Genomic DNA, 5,911 nt, shown 5'->3' with positions numbered 1-5,911 from the left:
AAATTTTTGAAATCAATATTCTAATCTAACAATTTACATGCTTCCGCTCCTTCACTTAGTGCATTGTCATCCTTATAACTTGTAATGGCTTAATGATGATAGTGATGTACAAGTGACTAAGCAAGTGTCTTTTTTCAATATGAAAGTCTTATAAAGATAAAGTTATGTGTGAGGTAGTGCCTATGAATGAGAGTCATTTGTTGTTAGGGAAGCCATGGCAATTTGATAGAAGGGCAGTACATGATGGGTATAAAAATACTTATTCTTTTATGAAGGATAGGTAAAAAGATTGTATTAGTCCTTATTGGTCTTTAACAACTACATCAAGAACAAATGGTTAGCAAGAAGGAAAGGAAAGAGAGTTTGTTCCTTAATAATAGGGATGTTTTAAAAACCATCACCAACCATGATGTTGTTTTTATTCTGATTATTAAAGAATTATTTAAAGCTAACCCCATTATGGTTCCTCTCATAGTTGCCAAATTACATAAGGAATTTGGGGATGTTTTTCTGAGAGATGCCAAAAGGACTACCTCCCCTTTGTGTCATTGAACATCAAATTGATTTAATGACTAGGCTACAACACTGAATAGACCAGCCTATATCAGTAATCCCCAAGAGAAAGGAGTTGCATAAGTGAGTTATATAGTTATTAGAGAAAGGCTATATTTATAAGTCCATTAGCCCATGTTTTTGCTTTGTTAGTACCCAAAAAGGATGGTTTCATGCACATGAATGTTGATAGTAGGGCCATTAACAAAATCACTGTAAAGTATTGCTATCCCATTCTTAGACTTGATGACATGCTTAAAGAATTGTATGGTGACATTGTATTTTCAAAAGTTGACTTGAAGAGTGGGTGCCATCAAATTCGAATGAATGAAGGGGATGAATGGAAAACATCCTTTAAAACAAAGTTTGGCTTGTATGAGTAGATGGTCAAGCCTTTGGCCTTCCTAATACTCCTAGCACTTTTATGAGACTCATGAATCATGTACTTTGCCATTTCATTGGCAAGTTTGCAGTTGTTTATTTTGATGAAATTTTGATTTATAGTAAGAGCTTTGATAATAATGTCAAGCATTTGAAGGTTGTCTTTGAAGTTCTAAGCCAAAGAACAATTGTATGGGAACCTGAAGAAGTGAACTTTTTACCAAGAATAAGTCATATTCCTTAGCTTTGTAGTTTCCCAACATGGCGTGAAAGCAGACAAAGAAAAGGTGCAAGCAATCCAAGATTGACCAATTCCAGCCACCATCTTGGAGGTGAGGAGTTTTCATGGCCTAGCCTCTTTTTATAGGAGATTTATGGAGAACTTCAATACCATCATGGCACCTATCATTGAATGCTTGAAGAAGAAAGGGAAATTTAAATGGAGTGATGCTGTCCAAAAGAGCTTTGAATTTATCAAAGTAAAGTTGACCTCTGCTGTAAACCTTGCATTACCAGATTTTTCCAAAACTTTTAAGGTAGAATGTGATGCTTCAGGTGTGTGAATAAGGGCTATTCTAATGTAAGAAGTTCGCCCTTATTCACATAAGAGAAAGAGTTTGTTATTTTAGTGAAAAGTTGAATGGAGATTACTTAAATTATTTCACTTATGATAAAGAATTCTTTTCTCTTTATTTGTGCTTTTGGTGTGTGAATAAGGTCACTCTCATTGCTTATTTCAGTGAAAAGTTGGATGGAGCTAACTTAAATTATTTCCCTTATGATAAAGAATTCTATGCTCTCATTCGTGCTTTGGAGACTTGGCAACACTATCTCTTGCTAAAGGAGTTCCTTATTCATACTAACCATGAATCATTAATGCACTTAAAAGGGCAAAGCAAGCTAAATAAAAGACATGCTAAGTGGTTGGAGTTCCTTGAGTCCTTTCTATATGTGATCAAATATAAAAAAAGGCACCCCAACATTGTGGCCAATGCACTATCTAAGAGGTATGCCTTGATTTCTTTGTTAAACACTAAGCTTTTGGGTTTTGGTTTGAGGTTAGATCAATAAAAGTTGGATAGGGACTTTGCTGCTATTTATAATGCATGCAGAAAGAGCTTTCCAAGGCTTTTATCAACATGAAGGCTACCTTTTCAAGATGGGAAAGTTGTGCATTCTTGATGCAGTCCATAAAAATTCCTTATGGGTACGAATTTACAAAATAAATAACAATTGGGTAAGAGGTCCACCAAGGATGTTCCTGGTGAGGACCTTCCGATGCTCAAGTTAAAGCTGATATTAGAGAATAGTGTATCAAATTGATTAGGGAGAAGAACATACCTTGTTATTATGATGTGATTCCTTTATAAAGGCTTTAGATGTTGGTTGGTTATAAAAAGTCAACTGTGTAATAATTAGCCAGCATGATCACAGGGATATGTTTCCATTTAAAATGCATAATTATAAGCATTGTCCTTAGTGATGTGTCTGGATGACTATCTATTTGGATGAGCTACTTGTCTAGATAAGCTCTGTCTGGGTGAGTTATCTATCTAGATTAGCTCGAGCTCTATTTTGCTTATCTGAACTACACGTGGCTGATCTTTGTCTACTTGTGGTTGAGTCGATCTATTTGTGGTTGAGCTAAATTAACCAATCCACTTGTGGCTAAGCCGATTTGGCCAATCTACTAGTGGCTAAGTGAAGTTAATTGATCTACTTATGGCCGAGCTGAGTTAACCGATCTACTTATGGCCGACCCAAGCTAACTAATCTACTTATGGGTGAATTGAGCTGGTCGATCTACTTATGACCGAGCCAAGTTAACTGATCTACTTATGGCCGAATTAAGCTGGCCAATCTACTTATGATTGAACCGCTAATATGGTTTGGCCCATGAGCTATCCAAGAATCGAAGTTTCTAGGTTAAGTATATATATTAGGGAGCTAAATAACTAGCCCCCCCCCCCCCCCCCCCCTTTATCGTAAGTATGAATCTGTAGATTTCAAAGCTTTGGCCATCATCTTAAAAATTTTGAAAGTGTAGACTATCGTCTTAATAAATTGTGATAGATTATTGCCTTAACAATTTTCAAGTGGTGGACAATTGCTTTTAGATTGGTTGCTAAAGCCTATCATCTTAGCTAACTATCACTTTGAATTAGCCTTATTAGGGCATTTTTGGCTGAAGATTGAAGGCATGGAAGCATGGATTTAGAGGCATTAGAGCATTGAATTTTAAAATTTTCTTCTAGGGTTACATGCACCATACCAAATGAGTTATGTGCCTAGCCAATTTCTAATGCCCAAAAGCATACCAAAACACATTTTAGCATGCATTAGAGGTTTATTTGCCATCAAAAATTAAATTTTAGAAATTGAATTCATTAAACCCTAACTAAAAGAGGAATCATTGATTTCTAACCTCCAAGGCGCAGAATCAATCAATCTTACTCCCTTAGGGTTTTCCTAGGACTCCAAATGTTGTCCCTCTAGCTTGTCCACCACAGTCTCACCAAGGTCCACTAATGGCAACCCTTAAGCTCTCTTTTGAAGATTACCGACCATTAATGCTTTAGGGTTTATACTTTGGTGAAGGTATATGGATATGGGTGCACTAGAACCACTTTCTAGTAAATTAATTCAAGATGAAAATGAAAGTTTGTCTTCAAGAATTAATTGAGAATTGAAGAAAAGGGAAGAACTCCCATGGTTGCCATCCAACATGGAAAGAGAAGGAAGAAGATAATTTACTTCTTCTTTCTTCATTTATATACATAAGACAAATTCACTTAAATGCTTGCCACATGTCATGCTAAGATTAAATCTCACTTTTAGAAGACTTAATCACATTAAGCCACTTGTTAAAACTAGATTTAATCTTCATTTAATCATCTTCTATGAATGGAAGATAAGTGTTAAGCTTGTATGGTGTCATGTGTCACCATCTCATAGTGCCACGTGTCACCATGTGAAAAGACTAATTTGCCCTTATGTATATCCTTGAGTTCTCAACACAAAATTATTATTTCTCTTCTTCAAATTAATTTGTATCACATATAAATTAATTAATTAATTTATCTCCATTAATTAATCTCACAACTAAATTCATATTGAAACTTTTTAAATATAAATTTAATTTATATTATACATCCAATAACCTAGATTTGGTTTCAAGTCATGCTAGGGACTTTACAATCTTATTGCAAACCAAACCGATTTAATTGATTAATTAATAATTAATTAAACTCTTTAATTAATCAATTAAATCATAATACACTTGGTGAATTACTTGTGTAGATTTGTGACTTACTAGGCTCATTATTATTTGGTAATGAGAAATGATATTAACTCTTAATATCATTAGAACTCTTTCTTATCGTAAATGATTTCTTTAAATCATTATACGTATCTCATAGACTACGGTTGACACCTAGCATAGCATGCCATGGCCACCCAATCAATAATAAGGAATACCTTAAATGAACCTTTTAATCATATGTTACCATGCACTAAGATCTCTCCGTTACAAAATCCCAATTCTAGCTGGAGTCATGGTTAATGTCAAACTCCATATGCTATGAATGTTATGTTATCTTTTTAATTCTAATTCTTGATTTGTCATACTTTCTTGTCAGAAACTCCTTTCTGGCTAAGTCTATCTATCTTGGCCAGGAACTTAAATTATCAAGAATAATTAAATGAATATAGGATTTTCTCCCTATTTACTTAGGGTAACGGATCCCATCTTGATCAACACTTATCTCTATATATAATTAGTAGGAGCCAACACATGTCCATATACCCACACACAATATGAGTATGAAAGCAATATCAAACTCAAACCACCTATATACAAGATAACTGTGTTATCTCAGGTCTAAAGATTATATGCACTGATATGATATATGACAATGCATTGACAAGAGTAAACTCTACGCGCTTGTCATAAGTGTCACTGGTTTGGCCTACTTATCATAAATAAGCACCTATCATGTTTGTTATGGGGCATGATACTCACCACTCTAACTTATTAATATCTCATTTTAATACTTTGGGAATAAACATGATTACAATCTTTATGGATAAGTCATGTCCTTTGTGAAGTATCCTCGTTTGTGAACCAATTTATGATAATTTATACTAGAAATACTGTCACTCATATTCTTAACAACTTAAGAATAGAATTTCTAACAAAATATCAATGGACTTTTTCAATTACACATAAATAGATTATGTAAACAGAAAAGTGTAATTGCCTTTTATTAATAAAATATGTACAAGATACATACAAAATGATATACTCTAGGGCATACTACTAATAAAGATCGCTTAGAGTTAGCTTCTTTAGGGCTTGGGTGGGTGAAGATTGCTTGGATGTCTTTGGGTTTTAAGTCTCAAAGTGCCTTTTCAAGTCTTACAAATGTAGAGATCTCTTGAATGCTAGTTTTATGTGGAAAGAGATCTCTTGAATGCCCTTTTTTAGGTCTTATATTGGCAAAGATCTCTTGAGTGCTTTTTTAGGTCTTAAGTAGGCGGAGATCTCCTAAGTGTCTTTTTCAGGTCTTTTATAGGCGGAGATCTCTTGAGTGACTTTTTTAGATCTTATATTGGTAAAGATCTCTTGAGTGCCTTTTTCAAGTCTTAGGTGGGTGTTTGCTGGTTTACAACCTCGCAAGTGCACTGATTGTTAACAAATAATAAAGTGATGAGTAAAGTATCGTTTCCACAAAAATCGTGTTGAGTACCAAACTATAGTAATTTTAATTATCTAGACAATCGAGTTGTAGAAAAATAGTAATTAAATCTAAATTAAAAGAAATAAAATCTAAAATAATTAACTAAACTTGAATATTAATCAATAAAAATATTCTAGAGCTAGGGGTTCACACTTTAATCAGTTGTAGATTCAATCTAATTCATTCAATAACTGGGAAATTATTACTTTAAAGGAAATTAAACCTAAATTATCTTAAGT

The sequence above is a fragment of the Hevea brasiliensis genome, unplaced genomic scaffold (genome assembly GCF_030052815.1).
Source record: "Hevea brasiliensis isolate MT/VB/25A 57/8 unplaced genomic scaffold, ASM3005281v1 Scaf37, whole genome shotgun sequence".
In the NCBI taxonomy this organism is placed as follows: domain Eukaryota; kingdom Viridiplantae; phylum Streptophyta; class Magnoliopsida; order Malpighiales; family Euphorbiaceae; genus Hevea; species Hevea brasiliensis.
The sequence above is the reverse complement of the archived record's forward strand: the minus strand, read 5'-3'. Positions refer to the sequence as shown.